Source organism: Podarcis tiliguerta, assembly GCF_965153285.1.
Source record: "Podarcis tiliguerta genome assembly, chromosome: 11".
Taxonomy (NCBI): domain Eukaryota; kingdom Metazoa; phylum Chordata; class Lepidosauria; order Squamata; family Lacertidae; genus Podarcis; species Podarcis tiliguerta.
This window is the reverse complement of record NC_139544.1, coordinates 1,569,596-1,595,741: the sequence shown is the minus strand read 5'-3', so window position 1 is coordinate 1,595,741 and position 26,146 is coordinate 1,569,596. Positions and strand designations below refer to the sequence as shown.

Genomic DNA, 26,146 nt, shown 5'->3' with positions numbered 1-26,146 from the left:
TTTGAAAGGACAAGGAAAATTGGATCTGTGGAATGTGTATGAATTGTGAGAAGTCTCAGCAGCTGTCAGTTTCCATTACTTACATAGTTTCCAGCATCACCTATGAGCACATTACATTATGATGTTCAGCGTTAGCAATCTCTGCTAATTTTTTAATGTAGCTTATATAAATGGTTGGTTTGAAATTCTTACATGGTGATTGAGGTCAGACTCTGGCTAGAGGAAAACTTTCTGTTTATGTTTTCTTTTAAATGCATTAACAAACATGTTTTTGGTTTCTGGAAGCATTCTTCAATGATTGGACTATGTCTTGTTTAAAAAAATAGTAGCAAAAGCCCCATGTATTTCAGTGGGTTTTGTTCTATGAGAGTATGCTGAGCACTAGATTTCTGTTTTGATCTGAGTATACACAATTTTGTAGGGTACCACTAATAATACCATACCCAGTTTAGCAAATTTTAAAGAAACATCTATTGAGCAGCAAGTCTTCAGAACTGTGCTTTGTTATACCTATAGCCTGGTCCCATGTACTGTTCCTTGGAGGACATCCCCACCAACTGCATAGGATTGCAGCCCAACTACACATGACATGTGGCTGCATGATTCTTCCCATGTGGGCAAGAGAGAAGGAAAGAGAAGCTGAGAAGCAGAGGGAGGAAACTGGCAGGGAGGACCTTTCGCTCCCTCCCCCTGTCCCATTTATCTCTCCAAGATTGCCCAACACCTCCCCCCCCCCATGGATGGCAGCAAAAGGTTAAACAGCCCCTCCCCCTAATGCTTTCTCACTGTCCCTCACAACTTCTGGGGCTGCTTTTCAGAAAGAGAGAAAACCAAGCTGCAAAAGCACCTCAGGAAAAGAATCACATAATGGCAGTTTTGTGTAGCTTGATCTTTATTATTTTTGTTTGTTTATAAACAGCATATTGACATTGTACACTATAAATGGATGCAGTAGGAGGCCATGACATGTGATGTGGCTACACATGTCTATTTTAGGGAGATAGACCACCCGTCACAGTTGTTTGCCACATGCGCACATGATGGAAAAGATGTGTGTAGTCATTTCAGACTCAACTGTGTACACTCTATAAGCCACACAGTCATAATTCATAAGGTGACCTCCACAGTCATGTGGCCAGTCTGTTTGGTATGAACTATAATATTAACTTTTCATTGGACTTTAAAAATAATCCAAAGGTGTGGTGTTTGGGCATATATTCAAATGTAAATTTTGGTTCCATTAGTTGTGTAGTTCTTTGGAAACAAAAAAAAGAAAAAAAAAGAAAATGAAAATTGTGGTATATAGATGACTATCTAAAATGTGTAATAGTTGAGCTTTTATTTTAGGGGTTTTTTTGAGGTCCATGACTAGTTATTGCAGTAAGTGATTTGAATAAGCTGCTGCAATTGTGCCATGGCAGTTCTTAACTGGGCATTTGGAACTTATTTTAGTAAAAGTTGCTGCTTCTTTTTATCTGCAGTAAAAATTGATTATGTGGGCAGTGTACGACAATAGGCCAGAATATGAATTATCATTTCATGAAAATGGTTGGTGCATACACCAGATAGGTTTAATTTATAACATAGGAAGCTCTTATAGAATTTTAGCAAGATTAGGCAGGGACTGTATTACATGGGAAAGTTAACTTTGAGCAAATGCCACTAAGTTCTTCCAAGTAAGTGTGCACAGGATTGCAGCCTTCAACATTTTTATATTCCTGGAGAAAAGAAGACATAGGTAAATACTGATAAGCCCTTTTGATTGTTTAAATGTTAGTGATATTTTGTTAAATAAATGTTGCACCATACACAGAGATCTTAATTAATAATAGAAACCTGTATCAATTGTTTTTGAAATTGTGAAAATACAGCTTGTTATGCAACTTTTAATGATCTAGACCCTAACAAGAAGTTTAGGGATAGCTCATTTCTCTGCATATAAGAACAGGCTCCCTTCTACATGGAAAGGAGAGGGAGCTTTAGACTTCTAGCATAAGCTTTGGCATACACATAGGACACACTTAAATGGGACTGGTTCCTGTGTTCAGTTCAGAATAAACTAAAACTGGGTCAATTTACATGAACCAGGTGTGCTTTTATCACCTTTGCCCTTCAAAGTTTATATCAGAAATCCATACAACCCCCCTTTTTCTTTTCTGAAGCAAAACTTCCTCAGAGTGTGTTGAGAATTTACTTGAAAAAATAATGACACACTTTGTTTGAACTTCTATTACCCCTGCATTACTAAGACCCTGGTCCTGTGCCGTTGTGTGCTACAAGTTCAGCATAGCACAAGAGCATCCCAGTGAAGATTACTGCGCCTGCTCCAGGTCTGCATTACTCAGGCTACAACCCAAGCCTCCTTTGGGTTTCTGTCTTGCTGGGTGGGGGTGGCCCCCTTTCCAGCCCTGCTGGCCTCCACTGGTGGAATGATACAAGCATTACTCTGCTGGTACAGATCTTCCCATTCCACCCATTAGATCAACAGGCAGGTGTTCCACTTCTGGATCCACGGAAAACCCCAAAATGGGGCATCATGGGAGCAGGGAAGGGGAGAGGCTAAGGCCACTGGATCCCAAACTTGCCACAATGTCATCACGTGACGGCATAGGATTGCAACCCAAGACTGCCACGGCAGTTTTTTTATGCCCTGACCAGCTTCTAAGGCTGTGGTTGTGACAGCATCTCCACTGCTCTCTCATACACCGCAGCTGCATAGCCCAGGATTAATTGAGGAAGCAGCACTTTTTAATATATCCTGACTAATTTACTAGGAGGGGTAACATTCCCAGAGTGGAGAGCAGGGTTAGCTGGGCTTTTATGAGTCCACTTGGCTGTCCTCTCTGACTCTGCCACATTGTGTAGCGGAGCTCCCCTGGCTGAGACTCTCCAGGTTTTGGAAGATGATTGGGATAAACTGAGCTGCTTCTGAGAATTCTCCAGAAATGCTCGAAAAGACAAAAGCCATCTCAAACCACATCGTTGGGGTTTGTTAGTCAGTGCAGCTTACAGGAGACATGAACAGGTTGACCATGTGATTATTTTTCAGGTGGTAACATGGTTCACTGGGTTAGTATATTGGAAGCCAAATGTGAAGGAGGAAAAATAAAAAGTTGACAAATGCTGCAATCTAGAAAGTTATAGGACCAGTTCTGCCTGCCTATCAGGGTTTTTACAGATTCTTATTTCAGTAATAGCAGCTCATCACCGGTGGGAGGGTAGAGAAATCCGCAGCCAAGGGGGCTTCCACCCCCCCCCCAGCCTCTCCTTGTTTTCAGCTTTCCACAAGGCTTTTGAAACTTAGGAGAAATTGGGAAGCTATTTACAGTATAACAACAACAGCAACAACAAATTATTTATACCCCGCCCATCTGGCTGAGTTTCCCCAGCCACCCTGGGCGGCTTTCAATCGAGTGTTAAAAACAATACAGCATTAAATATTAAAAACTTGCCTAAACAGGGCTGCCTTCAGATGTCTTTTAAAAATAGGATAGCTGCTTATTTCCTTGACATCTGATGGGAGGGCGTTCCACAGGGCGGGCACCACCACTGAGAAGGCCCTCTGTCTGGTTCCCTGTAACCTCACTTCTCGCAATGAGGGAACCGCCAGAAGGCCCTCAGCGCTGGATCTCTGTGTCCGGGCTGAATGATGGGGATGGAGATGCTCCTCCAGGTCTACTGGGCCAAGGCCGTTTAGGGCTTTAAAGGTCAGCACCAACACTTTGAATTGTGCTTGGAAACGTACTGGGAGCCAATGCAGATCTCTCAGGACTGGTGTTATATGGTCCCGGCGGCCATTCCCAGTCACCAGTCTATCTGCCGCTTTCTGGATTAATTGCAGTTTCCAGGTCACCTTCAAAGGTAGCCCCACGTAGAGTGCATTGCAGTAGTCCAAGGGGGAGATAACTAGAGCATGCACCACTCTGGCGAGACAGTCCGCAGGCAGGTAGGGTCTCATCCTGCGTACCAGATGGAGCTGGTAGACAGCTGCCCTGGACACAGAATTGACCTGTGCCTCCAAAATGACCCCCAGGCTGCGCACCTGGTCCTTCAGGGGCACACTTACCCCATTCAGGACTAGGGAGTCCTCCACACCAGCCCGCCCCCTGTCCCCCCAAAACTGTACTTCTGTCTTGTCAGGATTCAACCTCAATCTGTTAGCCACCATCCATCCTCCAACCGCCTCCAGGCACTCAAGCAGGACCTTCACCGCCTTCACTGGTTCTGGTGCAGGACTGGTGGCTCTTTTCAAATGGAGGAACAAAAGTAAAGTGAGCATGACCAAGGCCTTGGTGGATATTTTTCTTTTTCTCGGTATTATGGCAGACTTTGGTTCTTAAATGATAATATTTGTATATGTGTTTTCCAGGTGTACTTACCTTTCCCCCTTTTGTTGTTATGACATGAGGTTAGCTGGGCAACCCAGTCCGATGTGTGGGCTACCAAATTTATTTATTTATTTATTTATTTATTTATTTATTTATTTATTTATTTAAGCAGTAATGCTGACTGATAGAAAACAGATATCAAATTGCCAAAGAGAATCATCATGGGCATCTCCATTGCCAAGCATAGTATGTACCGCATTTTTCGCTCTATAAGACGCACCTAGTTTTTGGAGGAGGAAAACAAGAAAAAAAATATTCTGAATCTCAGAAGCCAGAACAACAAGAGGGATCGCTACACAGCAAAAGAAGCGATCCCTCTTGCTGTTCTGGCTTCTGGGATAGCTGCACAGCCTGCATTCACTCCATAAGACGCGCACACATTTCCCCTTACTTTTTAGGAGGGAAAAAGTGAGTCTTATACAGCAAAAAATATGGTAATTCCTTCCCCAATCAAATCTGATTTTTCCCCCCATATACTTTTTCATATTAAAACAATGATAGAGATAAAATCACACTTGGATTTTTCACCTTCAATATGGCTGTTTATTTACCTGCTTGATTTATGTTAATTCTCTGTAGTAAATAGTTACTGCATTAATATCCTAGCTGTGTTACCATAGAACATTAATCCTATAGGGTTTTGTTAAATTAACCACTTAGTATTGAGCAGGTGATCTCTAGGTTAATTATTGTCATGCTGCATGAAACTATTAAACCATTCTCAGCTGCACAACAGTGAATGAAATGTGGGACACTCATTGGCCTGATTTTATTTGGCTAAGGAGGGGTCATTCACCGTTGCTGACCATCTTCAAATCAGTTGCTTGTATTTTCATTCCAGGCAAACATAGCTGCTCTACCTCAACTTACTAACACTGTCAGTGTTCATACAATTGTCTCCCCCGCCCATTAGTATTCCATTTTATCAACAAGCAAACAGACTATTAAGGATTTAGTGTGCTATAATATTTGAAAGATTTATTGAATTGGATGCATTTACATACTATTTAGCTCAAGAACTTGAACCTAGAACCTCATGGTGTGAGACTGAAGTCTTAACTTGGCTAGAACTCTATGCTCAGACCCAAAAGCCCTCTTCAAACATAACAAGGAAATAATATTCATGATGTGTGGCATCGTTGTTGGTATCTGTCTGTCTCAAGAGACAATGGAGCATGCCCCTGGGGGTGAAGTCAAACGGCTATGTTAGCAGCACCAAGCCTGGGCAGTGTGTATGGAGGTCCTGGGTTGCCCAGGCGACAAGACCCCCAACTTGGCCTCACTGATGTGCTCCAAAGAAAAGCAGAGCAATCCACTCTGGATTTGTGTAGGGTTTACTCCTGAGCCTTTTCTTCTCCTGAAGATGTCCCACAAGGCAGCAGAGGTTTAGGGTCAGAGTTTTCCTTCTAGATGACCTACTTTCTCAGGTTGAAGAGCCCTGTCTGCTGCTCACTTCCCTCTACAGCACATACAGAAGCTGCCTTCTTGACCATTGGTCTTTTCCTTTCAATCCACCAGAGTCTGTCTTTGCGTGTAGGGCAAGTCCCTAACTCACTGAGGGTTTGAGACCCATTGGCTGCCCTCACCTGGGTAGCCAATCACAGCTGTTGCCTGCGGTGTGGCTACTGTCATATGCTGACAGTTTCTAGGAGTTGCAGGTGAGAACTGAGTGCAGGGTGGGGAGCAACTGTGGGCAAACAACCCCAGAAGGAGCACGACGTGCCCCTGCCAGAGGTACTACCCCTCCCCTCATACCCCATACAATTACCATGCAGCGTCCTGCAGCAAACACCCCTTACAGCAACAGTTTCCTGTTTATGAAGGGCATGATGAAGCCTTTGGTTGGCTGAACAATGCATCAATCCTGGTAATATTAACCATCTGGCTTTCTGGCCTGTTGTTATTGTTGTTGCTGCCTAGTTCAACCCTCAACTTTCTAATGTCCTGCTCTCCAAGTTGTAAGTTGTGAGGTTTTGATTTCCTAGATAAGCAATGGAGCTGTCCAGCAGTGCATTCTAAATGTTTTGAGAACATCAGAGGAGCTGTCCAGCCCAGAAGGTAGAGCTGGGTTCGAAGCAGATCTAGTCAACTCCCTGCACCCCCACCTTTCCTTGTGTCCCCCCCCCCCTTTGCCATCTGCATGAAATTAGGCCAAGGGGAGTATCAGATTAGAGGCAAACCTGCATGTAATCCTGGGGCTGTAGGATGCCCACCAGCTTGCCTACCCCTGGTCTAGAAACAAGAACCTGACAAGTCTTCGTACAGTGTGTCTCCCAGCTCTGTCCACATGTTGGGTGGCTCTTGGGCTGGTATCCCAGAATCCTCCAGGCCCTGAACCTACTGAGATCCACTTGCAAAGCCAAAATCAGGCAAATAAACCAGGTTTATTTAACCCACAGGTTTGGACACGGACTTAATCTTTCTAGGGTGTTCCTGTAGTACTCATATGCTTTCAGACATCCTTTTTTTGTTGTTGCATACTATCAGTAAGAATATTTAAGTGTCTGTCCTCTTTTTATGTAACCTGTGATGAGCAAACATATTTGTTCTTGGGTCATTATTTGTTTTACATATTAAATACAGATCTTTCAAATACTGTGGCCCTTGAACTTAAACTTATTTGAATTGTTTATTTGTTTTTAAAGTAAGTTGTTCATTTTCTAATTTTAATAACGCTATTAGTAGCGCTTATTGAAGTAGAAGAGCTCACTGCTAGTCACATGTCACATCAAAACACAGTCCCAGTTGGTTTTCTGTTATAAATTTAAAAGCTGTTTTATTTAGGGTGGACAAAATTTGCATCTTCAATTAAAGTTAATGTCTGGGTTTCAGCATCTTGAGTGAACCAGGAGACATTGTGGTGTTTGTGTAGCAGCTGGGGAAGCAATAGCCAGATGGAAGTCTTAATAGACTTTTTAAAAAGCTGATATGCATGCTGATGATGAAAAATAGTTTAGTAACATCATCAGTAACTTAAAAGGTCCTGTGGTAGAAATTTCAGTGGTTGTATCTCTGGAAATGGCAATCAATGTTATGCACATGCGCAATAAAATTATACGTGCCATTGGGATAGGAGTAGGTAACCTTCTTTCTTTCAAGATCTGCATTTCCTTGGAAGTAATCTCTAACAATCATATGCTGGAAGGGAGTGGATTCCTCTCCTCTCTCAGGCAGCCTGTTGTCTCTCATTTTTCACTCCTTCCCATCTGCATGATCTAGAATGATGTCTGCAGCTTCCCCGCCCCCACCATCGGAAAGAAACATGGTCAGAAAGTTAGGGAGAAACTATGTTAACGTAGGCACAGATCATTCCACATTCAAAATACTATCTCTGATTTAGCAGTATACAGTGGTACCTTGGGTACCACACCACTGCCGCACGATTTCTGTTCTCATCCTGAAGCAAAGTTCTTAACCTGAGGTACTATTTCTGGGTTAGTGGAGTCTGTAACCTGAAGCGTCTGTAACCCGAGGTTACCACTGTACTAGTGTTTAAAATACCATAGTCTTACTAAAATAACCATTTGCTAAGGACGTTTCTACTGTTCACTTTGCTGGTCTCACTGTATATTTTGACTTGTTGTTTAGTCGTTTAGTCGTGTCCGACTCTTCATGACCCTATGGACCATCTGTCTCCTGAGGAATCTCTATGTGGGACAAGACGCTACAGTTAGAACTGGATATGGAATAACTGATTGGTTCACAATTGGGAAAGGAGTACGGCAAGGCTGTATATTGTCTTCCTGTTTATTTAACTTATATGCAGAATTCATCATGCGAAAGGCTGGGCTGGATGAATCCCAAGCCGGAATTAAGATCGCCGGAAGAAATATCAACAACCTCAGATGTGCAGATGACACAACCTTGATGGCAGAAAGTGAGGAGGAATTAAAAAACCTTTAATGAGGGTAAAAGAGGAGAGGGCAAAATATGGTCTGAAGCTCAGCATCAAAAAAACGAAGATCATGGCCACTGGTCCCATCACCTCTGGCAAATAGAAGGGGGAAAATGGAGGCAGTGAGAGATTTTACTTTCTTGGGCTTCATGATCACTGCAGATGGTGAGAGCAGCCACGAAATTAAGAGACGCCTGCCACAACTAATATGATTATAAACATTAGCTACCTCTAAATGGTCATGTTGGTCAGATCCCAATGAAGGCACGCCGTCATTGGAGGTTGTATGATGGAGAAACTGCATTCAGGGCCCTGTCTGTTCAGCCTCCAGTTAACGGGAGCTCCCTCCTCCCATTTCCCCATGACAACAGGCATTAACTCCCCCGTACCACCATATCCTGAGGGTTTTCTAAGGGCAATAGAACAGAACGGGACAGCCCTATTGCCCCACTTTCTTTTGCATTTATTTAATAAATGTATATCTTGCCTTTCAATGAGATTTCTTACAAGGTGGCCACTGTAGCTTTAAAAAATATCTATGATATCCTGATTCTGCAAGTATTTAGAATCAGTGACCCATTCTATTTTATTCCTTTCAATAATTGTTAGCTGGTTCCTGACTTCAATTTTTATATGCTTTTTATTGTATGGTTTCATGTATAATTTTTCTAAGTCATTCTTATTTTTTATGAATAGTGATACACACACACACACACACACACAGTGCTAGTGATTTGTGGATGGGGAGGTGGGAAATAAGGACATATCTGATTATATAAAGTTGCTTAGGCCTGACCGACTTACTTGGTTCCTGCTATGAGTTGTCAGTATGAAGCCAATGGATTGGCCAACCTGACATTACCACTCAAGCCATGACCTTCAGCCCCTGCCTAGTCCATAGAACTGCATCTTCTTCCTACTTCACTTCCAAATTCAGCCATTCACCTCCTGATTATACATGGGCTTGGCTTGGTCAAGCCCTGACCATGGACACTGAGATTGGGGTGTCCCTAACACATAACTGAAATTTGGTACACAGGTAGATCCTTGGATTGCTATATACATCTAATCAGGCAGCTCTGCCCCCTTCTTTCAAAATTACTCATTGTGACTTCTGTATTCTGTCAGTGCAAACATTTCTGGTTGTTAGATGGAATATTCTCTCCTCTCCCCCCCCCCCCATACCCTGTTCTGAGGACTGTTCCAAGCCTCCTTGATCAGATTTGGAAACCTTTTTTTGGGGGGGGGGGAGTCCTGTTGCACTAATGGAACTCATTGCACTGGCTTCCACCACGGCAACAACTTAGTTGAATCAGTCCCATCAAATGTACCCTGTGACAGCACCCAGCGGTCTGGGACAAACAACCAAGGCACAGGTGAAGTTCAAAGCAGTGATGGTCAGGAATTTAAGTCTGGACACAGGTTGGTCACACATGTGGATCTATTCTGTCTCCATGCTCTCTTTAAAAACATCTAAAATGGGTGGGTAGATACCCAGCAGCTGACAGGGATATACAGTGCTTTATGATAAAGCAGTTCCAGATCTAATGGTGGTTTTATTGAACAGGTTTAAATTAGATAACAAGGGAAGCCTCTAGCGTCCCCATCCCCCCATGTTCAGTGCTTTAGGCACTATTCAGTGGCCCTCTTATTCCTGTGACAGACACCTTAATGCAACTGGAAGCATCCTCCCAGTCTTCCTTTCCCACTGCCCGCCATATCCACAAACTAGTCATTAGTTTCATGTCTGTGCAAAGCCTTAGCTCTCCTCTCATCACTTCTAGCCTAAATGTCCCAAATTCTCCCAGTCCTCTGTATACCTCTATTTACAATTCACTGAGATTTTACTGTGCAATCCATGCTTGTATCCATCAGTTTGCTAATTAAATTGCTAAATCTTCAGCTAGATGTCCATCAGACATCTTCAGCCGGGATGGTATGAGCTCTGTAAACCAGTTTCAGTTCACATGTGAGAACAGCATAGTTTAGAAGTGGCACATTCTAGGTATAGAACTGTAGTGTAGTAACTTGGCAATGCAAGATAAGTACAGATAAGTCCCATTAAATAACCATCATAAGATGCCACAATAGAGCTGTTCCTGCTGTAAGCCATGGGGTCTTGTTGCTTTTCTTATCGTGACTGGGGATATAAAAGGAATGAGATTGTTGCAATAGAACATAGATAGACCACCTCTTGGTATGACAGAGTTAAAAACATACTCCCAGTACTGCATGAATTGAAGTGTAAAGATGCTAGAAAGATTGTCTTTTATAAGTTGTGTAAAAATATAATTTGGTTTTATTTTATGGCCATTTGTCATGGTTTTGTGTTTTAGTGTAGTTTTCTGATATAGAGATGCATTGTTGCAGGACTGTGGCAAAGTATGATTACTGTTAGAAGTGCTGCTCACTCTGGGACCTATTTAGAAATATTAATTTTGCAACCCTACACCAGTTTAGCTGGGAGTAAGCCCCAGTGAATTCAATAGGACTTACTTCTGAATAAAATTTTGAAATAGGTTGTTATGTTTTTACGTGGCCAGATTATCTTTGCTTACAACCCTCAGTTGCCAAATCCTGCCAATTTGGAGCAGTTAGTAGATGAGCTGCAACCAATAGAAATGCAATCAGTTCTTTATATAGAAGGTCCTTCTGCCCTTCCTTAAAGGTTGCTCATAGTACCTATTGTGGCATGCACTGAATGAACTGTTTTGTGATCAAACTTGTTTCTTGAAATACTGCAGTGCAAAATGTATTAACAGTAGTGGCAGTGCACCACTTATGGTATAGCATCCCAATAGACACACACACACACACACACACACACACACACAGCCTGGATTGTGGAGATGCTTGAGCATTGATCCAATTACATTTTCATGGGTTTTTTGAAAAGTCCATAGGTTTGAAATGGATAGAGAAGATTGGAATGTGCTCCGAGGAAGCAATCCTAACTTTTCATGACTCATAATGGGAACTTGTAAAGCACCTCCTATGAAATGTTAGTATTCCCAAAGCACATCAGTATTTGTGGATGTGTATATAGATTCATGTCTTCTTTCCCATGGGTCTCTTTAGTTCTAAGGTTTCTCTCTATATATTGATTGGAATATTATTAGATGAGTTTTGTTCAGGTTCAGTTAAGCAATCGTTAATTGTACATAAAACTAAATGAACTTGTTTCAAATTACTCAAAAATAATTTATGCATAATTTCATTTTACATATAGAGGGTTGACAATTATGAGGAAAATATACTGTTGATCATATGTTTTTATTGTGCCATTACCAAGATACAGTATACACTGAATGAAAAATATATCTGAAATCGAGCGAGGAAAAGAATGTTAGGCATATTGGTGCTTTGCTTGCTGAAGCTTCTTGCTTTACAATATATTCTTATCTCTGCATGAATAGGGCAACAGCAATCACTAACATGAATAACATATTTAAAGGTTGTCATAACATTTTTGTATTAAATATAGTTTTCCTCATTCTTGTCATACATATAGCTTACAACTGCAACAGAGTATATAATGTGTACTTTGTATATAAAGGCATCAATCTGATATTCTCTGTCTCCTTTAAAAAAAAAATGCTCCATTCCCTCCTTAAGCAAGATGTAGTTAAACTGAGGGAAATGGCTGCTCACCTCTTTCTCCGGTGGGTGTGGGTTGTGGCCCTTCGCCCTTAGCTGCCATCCTTGGCAGCCTTAAAACCATGTGTTTGCCCGGAATTCTCCTGGCTGGTGGAATCAAAGCATGCGCTTTGCCGCCCGAATGTTGGCTTCAAAGAGGCCAATCACAGGCCCCACCTGAGGGGCAGCTGAAGCTACATCTAGCCACACAGAAACGCATAAAAGCCAGCTGTATGTTGTTAAACAGGAGACATAACACCTCTGTCTTTCAAGATTCCGACTCATTTTACTGCCGCACATCCAGTCCATCTAACAGCTCACCCCCCACCCCCATCCCAGTTCAGATGGAATAGAGAGATAGAGCTGGGTGTTACCTGCATATTGATGGCAATTCACTCCACATCTTTTGATGACAGATCCTACAGGGGTCTTTTAAAGCTTAAATAGCATCAGGAGTGGCCCATGCTCTCCCGGCTTCTGAACATAGCACATCACTGGCACTTAGCAGAGGGAGAGGCACAAGGAGCTTGGCCAGTGTGGTGGGGCAGAGCCCAAACAATGCTTTTGCTGCTATGCACTTGCATGGCCCTGAGTTGCTTGCCTTTCCCTCTCCAGTAAGTAACAGTGATGTGTTGTGTTCAGAAGGTTGACAGCTGTGGTGCCTCACCTACACCACTGCGTGGGCAGCTGCTGAATAGCATGGGGGACATCACAGGACAACTCCTATGGTGCCAAACAGTACATTTCCAAGCATAATTTAAAGCCCTAAACAGCCCCGACCCAGTGTACCTAAAGGAGCATCTCCATCCCCATCATTCAGCCCAGACACTGAGGTCCAGCTCCAAGGGCCTTCTGCCAAGTCCCTCATTGCAAGAAGTGAAGTTACAGGGAACCAGGCAGAGGACCTGGTAGTGGCGTCCTCCCTGTGGAACACCCTCCCATCAGATGTCAAGGAAATAAACAACTACCTGACTTTTAGAAGACATTTAAAAGTCAAGGCAGCCCTGTTTAGGGAAGTTTTTAATGTTTGATGTTTTATCATGTTTTTAATATTTTGTTGGAAGCCGCCCAGAGTGGCTGGGGAAATAAATTATTATTATTATTATTATTATTATTGCCTTCCATAGCTACTTTCTGGAAGCAGCCCTGGAGTTAGGCGCAGGATCCCTGAAGCTCCATCTGCCTGAGACATTCAAGAAATACACCATGGCCAACAGCATCAAGAGCCGCCAGGAAATCAAGGATACCCGGCAGGGCTGCACTCCCCCCCCCCCCCCCAGCTTTCTCCTGACAAATGTTATCAGCCAACTTTAGAGTTGGTTGAAGATTTTTGTGAGTGTCCTTTCATTCTACAAATCACTCTGAAGCCCTCCCAGGGGCCCAAGCTTCCTGAGAAAAAAAGTCCTCTTCTGGACTTTTAAGTGTTGGGAGGCTGCTTACCATGTACCTGTTTTTTGTTTTGTTTTTTAATAAAAAGGGGGTAAAAGAATAACTTCTCTTAAAACTAAAATCAGTGAGTGAACTAATCTCAAATCAAGAAGAATGGGAAACTGGGGATGTTTCATGATGAAGATGATGATGATGATTTATACCCTGCCCATCTGGCAAGGTTCCCCCCAGCCACTTTGGGTGGTTTCCAACACATATAAAAACATAATAAAACATCAAACATTAAAAACTTCCCAATACAGGGCTGCCTTCAGATGTCTTTTAAAAGTTGTGTAGTTCTTTAACTCATTGACATCTGATGGAAGGGCGTTCCACAGGGAGGGTGCCACTGCTAAGGGTGAATTAGTGGAAGCAAATACTGTACACAGACACAGCACCCTTGACCGCCTCACAATTTCCACTGAAATTATATAGGAATCCTAAAGTGTCCTGCAAAGGAAGCATAAAACCAGAAATCTCTTTCATGGAGGAAGAAGAGTTTTCAAAAAAAAAGATAGAGGACGGCACTTCTTAATACTAGCCTGGTGGAGACCCAAGTAAGGAAATTTGAAGAAAAGTGTGTGCTCACAGGCTGTCATTGTTTCGTGATATGAAGAGTTATGGTTTTGTAGAGCTTTTTATCCCGCAACAGAATGCTGCAGCGCGTGTGCTCTTCTAGCCACACCAAGCACATGGCAAATAAATAGCCAGAGGAAAACACCTGCCATTCCTCTGCATGTTTCCATGGTGTTTCAAACACCCGAGGGCTGTGTCAGCAGCCTGCTCTCGCTTGGGAATTATTTGCTGTGGTTGTCCTGCAGGGAAAGGGAGCGGGGAGAGAACTGCTTCTGCACAAGGGCACCTGGCCCTAGAGCTATGCATGTTATGGGCGGGATCCAGTTGATCCTCCTGCTCTGATAGAAGGGCTGTTGATCCAGTGGATATGCCAGGGCCACCCAGTGAGCTCCATGGCTGAGTGGGGATTTGAACCCTGTTCTTCCAGGTCATAAGCACAACACCACACCAGCGCAAAAAAAGATGTGTAAGAAGCAGAATCTCTAATGGAGATCAACCATTTCACTCAAAACCAAAGCATCCCTTACTGCTGTGAACAATTTAAACTTGGGTGTAAATCATTATCTCCTGAGTTATAAGAAACAAAATCAATAAAGGCAGTTCCCTTATGGTAAGTTGGTGCAGCAAAGTGGCTAAGCTCCAGTTAGGGAAAGTTCTGGTTTTAAATAAGCAGATGTGATTGTGGTCTTTGTTTTTAGCTCCCTTAATGTTTCTGTCAAGAGCAAATCCAGTTTTAAAGGACAGTTTTTACAGTCACAACACTGCATAGAGGGAAACCATACAAATTCTGTGGTATACATTGTTCATAATTCTTGTGCTTGCCTCAAGATGCTTTGCTATTTAACTCCCATTTAAACACGCAATCAAAAAGTTCCAGTTGCTTTTCCTGTTATGAATATTTGTAGCATTTCTGAAGCAACATCTGAAAATGACCTTAACATATATTCTTCAAACAGGAGGCCACACTTAAAAGCAACAGAATACGCCATAGTGACCGATTCGTATTATAAGACTCCAATGCTGTTATGTGGTGTGTACTCCTTCTGAAAGGACTGCCAAGTGAGCAATTCAGGCCATAGGACCGTGAAGTGAAACAGAGTAATTTTCTTCCACCTGAATTGTTAAACAGACTAGGCTACAATACAGGAAGAGATGCCCTCAGGACACAGTGGAAATTTATGTCAAACTCTGTAATAAAGCATGAAATAAAGTCACTTGATAAAAACTTTCATCTTCCACTGGGAAAAAAATAGTGACATGAAACAGTTGGACATAAATGGCCTTCAGCACAGCAAACTTAACCTAAAGTATAGAATATATCTTAGATTATTATGCTAAAATCTTTTTTAAAAAAAGATCAGATTGGCTTTGCATCACTGTAGTATTTAATTCAGCAGAGTATATAAAACTGTTACATTGAATGAACCCTATAATTCTTTTTCTACCCTTGGCCTTCAGATTTGCAGAGGGAAAACCTAATTAATTAGCTATTAAATTTAATATCCTTGGCAACCAAAGACAAGCAATTATGGATATTTAACAGGCAAGAAATACAATTTTAAAAGACAGAGTTGTGATACAAAATTGCAGTGATGTGGCGGCACTGAGCTAAAGGTCTGTTTTGGACCGTTTTTACATCTCTCATAATGCTAGATATAGAGTTGGCAATTATCAGTGCTGCCAACACCAAATTACTCATAGAAAACATCACATATCAGTTGCAGCATGAGGCCCACTTAAAACACGGCTCCAAATAGCCCAGTAATGACGATGTGGATGAAACCAAACTGTCCTTGGTATTGCAAGTGAATATGCATACCACAGGATTTGCGGACAACAGCTTGTCATCTGTGAATAAGTGCTTCATACAGCATGACTCTCATCTCTCTGTTATGAAAGGAAAATGCGCTTTCATATGCTAGCTTTCCTTATGAACCTAGGTCATGTGTGGGAGCATTGGAACATGTCTCCACATCTACCCCTGAAATGTTACCACCTGAGAAGGACTGGGGTTTTTTACACTTTTTCTGGACCTTTGAATAAGATTTGGGATGCTAGCTGCAAGCAAGGCTTCTGTTAAGTATGCAATGATGGTTTTTAAACAAACAAAGGAAAATAGAGAACTTTAAACATCATGCCATTTATCAATGACCTGACAAACTACCAGCTTCGTGATTTATATTGTATCAAGAAACATTATTGATTTCTAATAAGATTCTTGAGAAAAATGTTTCAAGATAGTTATGGTGCCAATGTCTACTCTATAACATGAGCTAGACCCCACCACCCAGAAAACACCTTGGTGTAACCTCAAGGTTGGATTACTGAAATGTGTGCTCTATGTGGGGCTACCCTTGAGGTTGATCCAAAGCCTGCAGTCAGCGTACAACAGTACGGCTAGGTTGCTTTTGGGGGCCATGCGGAATTCACACTGGCTGCCAATCTGCTGCCAGGTTTTGGTACTTGTATATAGTGCTCTAAACAGCTCAGGACCGGGCCTTTCTCCTCCAAGTTCCAAACATCTCAGAAGCCCACTCCATAGTCACTTGGAGCAGGCCTTTTCGTGTGGCTGCCGCTGTTCTGCGGAGCAGCATTTCAGTTGAGATATGACAGGCACCCATTATCTTCACTTGACAGAAACAGATGAAGTTATTTTTGTTCTGACAAGTTCTTCCAGCTGGATGAATAGGTCTCTGTCATAGATGTCCATTTTTGTACTGTTTTCAAATCATCTGTTATTTTTGTAACTGTTTTTATTATGTTTCGTACATCCCCTTTGGGCATATCTGAAGGTGATTAAAGAATGATAACAACATGCATCTGATAGTCTAAGATGCAGTTGCCAGGGGTCTAGTATGTAAAGAGAGTTATAGAAGCCATTTCAGATTTCATGATGTACTCCATAAGTTTGGTGGGAAAGGGAAGGAATTAATCCCATTTTTAGAAGAAAACCCCAAAACACACTGTGGCGATCACACAGGGCCCCCGGACGTTTGACGGTCTATTGACCCTGTGCCACCACTCTGATTGCTTTCTTCGCTGCCACCACCCCGCTTCTCACGGGGACACACGGAGACCAGACAGTTGTTAACATTAACAAATAATCAAGTTTATTTTTAAATGCAGGAACAAGCGTATGGTTTCAGTTTATTTTTCTCTTGTCAGTTTCTTAATCTTAGTTCTTAACAACTCCAAACTGATTATTCCAACTATCTATCCGACTCAACCTAACAATTCCTCTCACTCTCTCACAATACAGCTTGACCAACCCACTGCCTATTCCTCCCTCTTCCTTCTCCAACTCCCAAACCTCAACTGACTTTCAGAACCCCCCACTCTAACTTTTAGTCCCCCCTTGCATCCTCACTGGCCAATCACATCACACCCATTTTAACCCTTTCCTTATGACCCATCCTAGGAGGCAAACGCCACACACACCAATGGTAACAATCAATCAGTTTTATTTGGTCTCAAGTGCTCTTTGGTTTTCAGAAGCAAAACTCCGCTATAGGTACATAAATATCCTTCCTTGATTAGTTTTCTTTGGGTGGGGGAATAAACTGAGTAGGATACACCCTTGCGTATTGAGATAGGTGTCACCCGTGTATGCGTGTCCTATGTATTATAAGAATTTTATTACATATGGTTTAATATGCTTCTGTGATTGTTTGTTTACCACTTTCCTTTTCTTCTTTTTGTATATATATATATATATAAATTTGTTGTTTAGGAAACTAAAGATGGGGAGGAATTGAATGGTGTCTGGTTTTGACACCTGTTTTTCTCTGCCTAGATGCATCATGGATAAAAACAGGGAACGTTGCTCCAAGCAGGCATGTGGTCGGCTAAGGCCTTAGTCTGCCCTGTCAAGTTGAGCTAGTCATGCCAACCTCCTCCTACTGGTTGGATACCAACCTGTTTGTCTCAAGGAGAACCATCAATGGCCGACAGTCTTAAAATAAGGAAAGAGAAGAATCCCCACTTGCAATAAATCTCCCCAAACCAAGATAATGGCAAAGAAATTAAAAAAGAAAATTTTACCATGGAGGACATTGAAGGTGTGATGGGAACACTGTTCCAAACCATTGGAGAAGCCATTGTTAGTAACAAACCGGGGGGGGGGGAGCCAAAGGAAAGCCAAAGATAAAGGAAAGAGCATTTTCAAAGAAGAACTCACTTACCATGAAATTTTGAGTTTATCACCTCTTTTCTCCTTCCCTCTTTCATGCATAGAATGCTATGCATGTGACAAGCAAAACATGAAAGAGCCCAAGGGGCACTGCAGGAATGCACATCTTTGAGGCACTGAGTGCCTGAACAGGACTCAGGAATAATCTGACCAAGAGTCCTCTGAGAAAGCTGGGGGGAAATGAGACACAAGGTAAAGCAAGTTCCCTATTGTTAATGCCAAGGCCACACCATCTGTCTATATAAATTTTATGCCTCACGGAGGTTTGAATCTTTATTTTGCAATGAGTATGAATATACAATGGTTTGATTCATGATACACCCAAATCATGCAACTTTCGAAGTAGAATATTCAGAAGTGAAAGCAACAGTGATTGTGGGCTCTGAAATATAGGACTGCTGTATCCTAAAATTTTAATATCAAAAGTTATTTTCCTTTTGCTGTAATGAACATCCTTTGCTTGACATTTTCTTTTATAACAGAAGCACCTTTCTAGTTCTGCCTTGTAGAAAGGCGTTGTCAAGTGAAGGAAAAAGAATAATGGCTTAGATATGTTCCTCTATTTAATTAAATATGAGCAATTGCTCGCTGTAACTAGGCTACATCTGTGTTATTTGTGTGTGTGACAGATGACTGTATAAAGCTCTAGGTAAAGTTAGATTGCTAATAAGAGCAGGATAGGCAAACATTGTAAGTCATTGTGGTCATCATAGTAGTATCATTGATTTATTAATTGGCTGTGCAACTGTCTCAAGGTGATATGCACATAATTAAAAGCAGGTAAAAACACAAAAAACAAGATAAAAATTTTAAACAAGACTAAGACCCTAACAAAGTAGACACTCTTGGTAAAGACCCATTTATCCACCCGAGAAAGCCTCTTGGAATAAAAATGTATTTTGTGGTTTCTAGAAAATGCAGCTGTTGGGCACCTGCCCTATCTCAACAGGAATACTATTCCACAGAACAGGGGCTGCCACACTAGAAGCCCTGCTCTGGGTTACTGTGGAGTTGGCTTCTGAAATCTTCGGAACGTGCAGGAGAAACTGTCTCCAGACTGCAACAATCTGCCGGCTCTATAAAGGAGAAGGTGGTGTCTAAAGGAACCTGGTACTGAGTTGCCAAATATGTTAGTCTCAGCACGTTGAACTTCGCAGTCAGTGCAAATTCCACAAACAGTGTTGTATACTGTTGTACCTTGGAAGTTAGAACAACTTAGTTCCTGAAAATGGCAACCATTATTGAACCACAGCAAAGCCAATGAACACAGTGCCCTAGAAGGAAAAGGTTAGCGTACAAAAACTCACAGCATCGTTGCATGGGGGAGTAGAGAGGGTTGTTCTTTGGCTGACTTGGGTCCCTGGGGTTGGCCGCAGCTGGCATTTATCAGGTCCCAAGTCGCCCCTGCCCCCAGCCTGGCTGGATTGGCCAGGATTCAAATGAACAGATGGTGAGAAAGCCCACCAGTCCCCAGTGGCTGAGCTAGGAGTTCCCCAATGACTAACCACTAGCCTCGCTGTTGCTCCCGGGAGGTAAGCATTTGTCATGACTGGGTAAGCAGCCATTTCTGTTCTAGATTGTGTAGGTGAATTGTTAGGAGGCAAAATTTATGGTGAATCATGCCCTGGAGCTGAAGGGTTGGGATTGAATCATAGAATCATAGAATCATAGAATCATAGAGTTGGAAGAGACCACAAGGGCCATCGAGTCCAACCCCCTGCCAAGCAGGAAACACCATCAGAGCACTCCTGACATATGGTTGTCAAGCCTCTGCTTAAAGACCTCCAAAGAAGGAGACTCCACCACACTCCTTGGCAGCAAATTCCACTGTCGAACAGCTCTTACTGTCAGGAAGTTCTTCCTAATGTTTAGGTGGAATCTTCTTTCTTGTAGTTTGGATCCATTGCTCCGTGTCCGCTTCTCTGGAGCAGCAGAAAACAACCTTTCTCCCTCCTCTATGTGACATCCTTTTATATATTTGAACATGGCTATCATATCACCCCTTAACCTCCTCTTCTCCAGGCTAAACATGCCCAGCTCCCTTAGCCGATCCTCATAAGGCATTGTTTCCAGGCCTTTGACCATTTTGGTTGCCCTCCTCTGTACACGTTCTAGTTTGTCAGTGTCCTTCTTGAACTGTGGTGCCCAGAACTGGACACAGTACTCCAGGTGAGGTCTGACCAGAGCAGAATACAGTGGCACTATAACTTCCCTTGATCTAGATGCTATACTCCTATTGATGCAGCCCAGAATTGCATTGGCTTTTTTAGCTGCCGCGTCACACTGTTGGATTGGCAACTGTTGCATCACTTTCATTATTTAATTATTCAGGTCCATTCTTCAGTTGAGGGCCAAGCTAAGTACTTGGCTTTGGCTGCATCCTGAATGTCTTTGTCTTGTCTTGGAACCTAAAATGGGTCAGAGATGTAGCATCTCACGGCTCCCTCTCACCAACTTTCACTTGTTCTATAGGTGTACTTTAAAGGTAACTTTTAAATGTTGGCAGCATAGTCATAATGTGGACTGTGTATGTGCTCACCTGCACATGTGCTGATCTGGTTTCATCTTTGCAGCTCTGGAGATATATATGCAGCTGATATTAAATTAGCTAGAAATCTTGATGGCTTAATGATTGCTATAAATAAACTATAGGAATGCAGAAAGATAATGGCACGTCCAAAATTTAGCTTGCAATGCAGAAAGTTTTTGTCATACAGTTTTTCTTTACAAGGATATTCCACATTCATTCATTTTATTTGTATGCCGCTTTTCTGCATGCAAAAAATCATGCTCAAAGTGGCTTACAACAAAAAAAAAGCTGTATTTCAAACAAGCAGTACAAAATGTGTAGCGGAAAGTAACACTTGTCTGTTAAGCATTGTCTGTTCAAGCAAGCTGGGAAATGGTGGGCAGAATAAGTTGCTTTGTGCTCTTTTTCATAATCAATGAGAAGCCTGCCCTCCTTCCATACATACCAACAGGAGGCTCAAGACTGGGGTCGTGCAAGACATCTATCCTGGCATTAAAAAAATAGGTGGAGGGAGCTTGATTGGAACAGTGACACGGTGTATAATCTTCCTCTTCCCTCCCCCACGCCAACCAATTTCCCCAGTCTAAACCATCTCCCAAGCTGCTATTAGCTTTGCTGAGGAAAGTACAAGTACTACAGATTCTAGGCATTCATTTCCCAAATGAATCAAAAACCAGCTAGCTAATTCTTGCTCAAAATGTTATGCATGCAGTAAGGTATTTTGATGTGGGAATCCGTAGGAAAAAAGCGGCACCAATCTGTGGAAGAAACTTGTGGAAAATATTCAAAGTTGCCGTAGAAGACATGAACAGAAGGTAAGTTAAAAGAGAGAGCATGTTGTTTACGGAAAGCATTTTTGAAATAGAGCAGCAAGCTTGAAATGCATTAGATTATTTTCTAAAAATGAAATTGGTCTTCAGAGACACATTTGGATATCCCCCTGCTTTTGTGTCTTCTTTGAAGTGGAGATAGCTAGATGTCTTGATGAGCCAAGTAAACTCAGCTCTCATCCTGTATGTCTGCCTGATTTCTCAAACTGGACATTTTCCCCTTCCATTTTTTTTATGCTTGTTGTGAAACCAAAGGGAAACTACTTTCTTTTCAGATGTGTAGAAAGCAGTTTCATAAGAACATACTGTAAAAAGAGCCAAGAGAAGCAGGGGTCAAAGATGCAAGTGGTTGTTCTGACCAATTCAAGCACCTTGTCCATATCCTTGAGCCTAAATAACTGAAACTCATCCAAGACACAGCACTAGACAGTGATCTGGACACCGTTTCAGTTCCTCTGCTGTAACAGTCTCAATGGATGCACATGATTTTATTCTCAAAATACTTTGCAAACAAGTCATAGTGAGCTACTGTCTGTTCTACCTCCTCCCATGGGCCAGACTGCAAGAGGCCCCACACCACCCAGAAAAGCTCTGCAGGATTGCACAAGGATGCAATGGAGACAGCAAAGTATGCCTACTCTTCTGCTTTCACTGCCACTAGGTAGGTTCGAGGTTGAGCCCTCACCAGTGTTCAATTGCATTCAACTGGAGTTTTCCTCCACTTGTGCTTGAGCCATCTCCCAGCTTGTTTCCTCTTTTGCTCTTTAGTTCTGTCTGTTTTTTTTTAAATATAATTTTTATTCAGTTTACAAATAAGACAAATTAATACAATTCAAACAATTTATAAAACCATTCTCTCATTTTTTGACTTCCCTCAACTTGGCTGGTACTCCTTCCCTTCTCAATTTTCCACACATTTCTTGGTTCATATCTACTTCTTAAATTAAATCTGCTTTCAATCCATAATTTTAACTTTCATTTTTACAAAGCTTCTCTGAACGTTACAAGCGTTATTTGTTTTTCACTTAAATTATGCATATATTCTGAGAATTTTTCCCATTCTTCAATAAATCTCTGATCTCGTCGATTCCTAATTCTTCCTGTCATTCTATCCAGTTCTGCAAAGTCCATCATTTTCATTCTCCATTATTCCAGTGTTGGTAGTTCTTCTTGTTTCCATTTCTGGGCGAACAATATTCTCGCTGCTGTTACTGCGTACAAAAATAATTTCCTATCTTTCTTGTTTATCTCATTTCTCACAATACCTAGCAGGAATGCTTCTGGCTTCTTAACAAATGTATATTTAAACATTTTCTTCAATTCATTATATATCATTTCCCAATAATTTTTAATTTTCTTACATTCCCACCACATATGATAAAATGTACCTTCTTTATCTTTACATTTCCAACATTTGTTACATCCCTTGTACATCTTAGCTAATTTCACTGGTGTTAAGTACCATCGATACATCATTTTCATCACATTTTCTTTTATAGTTGTACAAGCAGTAAATCTTAAGCCTTCTCTCCACAATTTCTCCCAATCCTCCATATGTATGTTATATCCAAAGTCTTTCGCCCAGTCAATCATAACTGATTTTATCTCTTCAACTTTTGTGTGCCATTCTAACAATATTTTATACATTTTAGCCAAGATTTTGTAGTCACTATTTATTATTTCTTTCTGGAATTTTGACTCTTTCTCCGCAAAACCATTTAGTTTAAGCTCTTTTCTAAACTTTTCATTAATTTGGTAATAGTGCAGACAGTCATTCACATATCTTTTCACTTCTTCATATGGCTTCAACGTCCATTTACCGTCTATTTTCCTTATTAGTTCTCTGTATGTTACCCATTCCCCACTCATATTCGTCTTTTTCACACATAATACCTCCAATGGTGACAACCACCATGGTGTTTTTGCCTCCAACAGATTTTTATATATTTCCCAGACTTCTATCAATGAGCCTCTTATGGTGTGGTTTCCAAACCCTCTATGTACTCGCTTTTTATCATACCATAGATACGCATGCCACCCAAATCTATTGTCAAATCCTTCCAAATCCAACAAATCAGTATTTTCCAATTTTATCCATTCCTTTAACCAGCAGAGGCAGGATGCTTCATAATATAATTTCAGGTCCGGCAGGGCGAAGCCTCCTCTTTCTTTCGCATCAGTCAATATCTTAAACTTTATTCTCGGCTTCTTACCCTGCCATATGAACCTTGAAATTTCTCTTTGCCAATTTTTAAAAATCGCTGCCCCCCTGATTACTGGGATGGTTTGAAACAGAAATAACATCTTTGGTAGCACATTCATTTTAATTATTGCGATTCTACCCCAAAATGAAAATTTCATTCTTCCCCACACCTCTAAGTCTTTTTTGATCTTACTCCATGTTGGAATATAATTGTTTTGGTATAGATCTATACCTCTTGGGGTTAACCAAACTCCCAGGTATTTAACTTTCTTAACCACTTCTATTTCTAACTGTTGCTGCACTTCCTCAATTGCTTTTAAGTCCATATTTCTGCACATCATTTTTGTCTTTTTTTTTTATTTAGGCGGAAACCCGCCAATTGTCCAAATTGCTCTATTTCCTTCCAAACTTCCCTTGTAGTGTCCGTCGAATTTTCCAGAGTTAAAACCAGGTTTAGTTTAGTTCTGTCTTGAGTGGGACCAAGTGTGAGACTAGTTAGGGAGCTTATGAGCCCGTCCTGGAGGTTGCAGGGCAGTTACTGGCACTTGAGCCCCTAGGGGCAAGCAAAAGCATGTTTCAGAAAATGCCTTTAATTCCATGGGAATTGAAAAAGACAAGGAACCAAGAGATTAAGTGCCACCAAGGACTCCACCTTCTGCTAGGTTGCTCTGCAAATTCCTAGACCATTGCCATCAATGGCCAGGTTAGAGAAGCAAAAAGTGTCTAGCAGTTGGGGGTCTGCTTCTAAGAAAGATGACATTTGCTGCAAGTCCTGAAGTTTTGCTGGAATAGATGTTTTGTTTCAGGCATTATCAGGTCAGGCTAAGAAAGGGTATAGCCTGGTGAGAGACTAGTGGTGAAGGGAGAGAGAGCAGCTTCATGGCAGGTATAGGAAGCTTCTGATTATAGAAACAGAAAGGGAAGCAATAACAAAAAGTCCCATTAGTACTCAACACCATCCATTACTCGTGACAAATGGAACAGCTGCTGCCCAGATCACCCTGGAATATTGGTGCAGGTCAGAACACCACTTCCTAGCTAATCAAGACATACAGGGAGGAAACAGTGTAGGAGAAGACATTTCCATAGCAATTGTGGCAACCTCTCCCCAGGGAGGCCCTCTTTATATTTTAAGAAACCTGACAATTGAGAATATTATCTGAGGCCTTGTCTCCACTCTATAATCATTACATAGTGGGGGGTGGTTTTCAAAAATAGCCATGTTTTGCAGAACAAAAGGTCAATATGAAATATAAAGCAATCTGTTTCTCCTATGCCAAATAGTGATAAAATAAAATGACTTCAGTTCTTCATAAAATATTTACCATTCAGCTGAAGCAAGTTACAGGTCGCTGCAAAATGAATCGGAAGTTTATATTCACGCTGTAGTTTCTCATGGTGCACCTCATGTTGACTACACATTGATGTGTCATAAAAACCCCTTTGCTTCCTTCTCCCAGTAATGAGGGATTTAAGTGCAAAATGAATCTACTAACAGTAAAACATAAACACTGATTTCTGTCAAAGCAGCAGCATTCATTAATGGATACGAAATCCATCATTAATTCAGGTACCTTGTGTGGGATCTAAATACATTGCGATGCCTTAAGTGATGACTTGTGCTTGTGAAGTGATTATTGCTACTACATAGAATTAACAGGTTGTTTTCAGATGGAGGAATGTGGTTTCAGATCCAACCCCTTATATCCACAACTCATTTAGCAACTGATGAACAGCTATTGGTGAGGAGGTAATCAATAAGACCCATTAGTACTACACTAGCCTAATTTTACAAAGGCACATACTAATAGACTGAGCTATCACAATGGTTAGATGAAAAGCTTGTTTCTGAGAACCAATAGTCCCACATTCAGAATAGGGCTTCACGTGTCACTTAGAATATTATGGATGTCATTTAGAATACTAATCAGTGAAGTCTCCTCTTATCATATGTACCGTATTTTTCGCACCATAGGGCGCACCGGACCATAGGGCGCACCCAGTTTTTAGGGGGGGAAATCAAGAAGAAAAAATATTTTCCCCCCCCCAGCCCCAAAGAGCAGCGTACAGGCGGCACACAACCTCTCCCTGCCAGAGGGGTTGCGCGCAGCTCTGGAAGAAGGCAAGGCAGCGAGCGGGATGCATCCCGCTTGCTGTTCTGGCTTCCCCTTTAGCCCCGTGCAGCCTCTCTCTCCTGGGAGAGGCTGCGTGGGGCTAAAGACTCCATAGCCCCGTGCAGCCTCTCCTTGCCGGAGGGGTTGCGCGCAGCTATGGGAAAAGGCAAGGCAGCAAGCGGGATGGATCCTGCTCGCTGTTCTGCCTTCCCCTTTAGCCCTGTGCAGCCTCTCTCTCCTGGGAGAGGCTGCGTGGGGCTAAAGAATCCATAGCCCCGTGCAGCCTCTCCTTGCAGAGGGGTTGCGCGCGGCTATGGGAGAAGGCAAGGCAGCGAGCGGGATGGATCCCGCTCGCTG

The 26,146-nt window shown here is 41.9% G+C and overlaps 2 protein-coding genes across 13 annotated transcripts in view; one reads left to right on the top strand and one right to left on the bottom strand.

Annotated features, from left to right (window-relative positions):
* Window positions 1-26,146, top strand: part of TRPM3 (transient receptor potential cation channel subfamily M member 3) — a 387,333-nt gene that overhangs the window by 132,378 nt on the left and 228,809 nt on the right. The window lies entirely within an intron of this gene.
* Window positions 1-26,146, bottom strand: part of GDA (guanine deaminase) — a 462,724-nt gene that overhangs the window by 370,661 nt on the left and 65,917 nt on the right. The gene's annotated exons all lie outside the window — the stretch shown is intronic.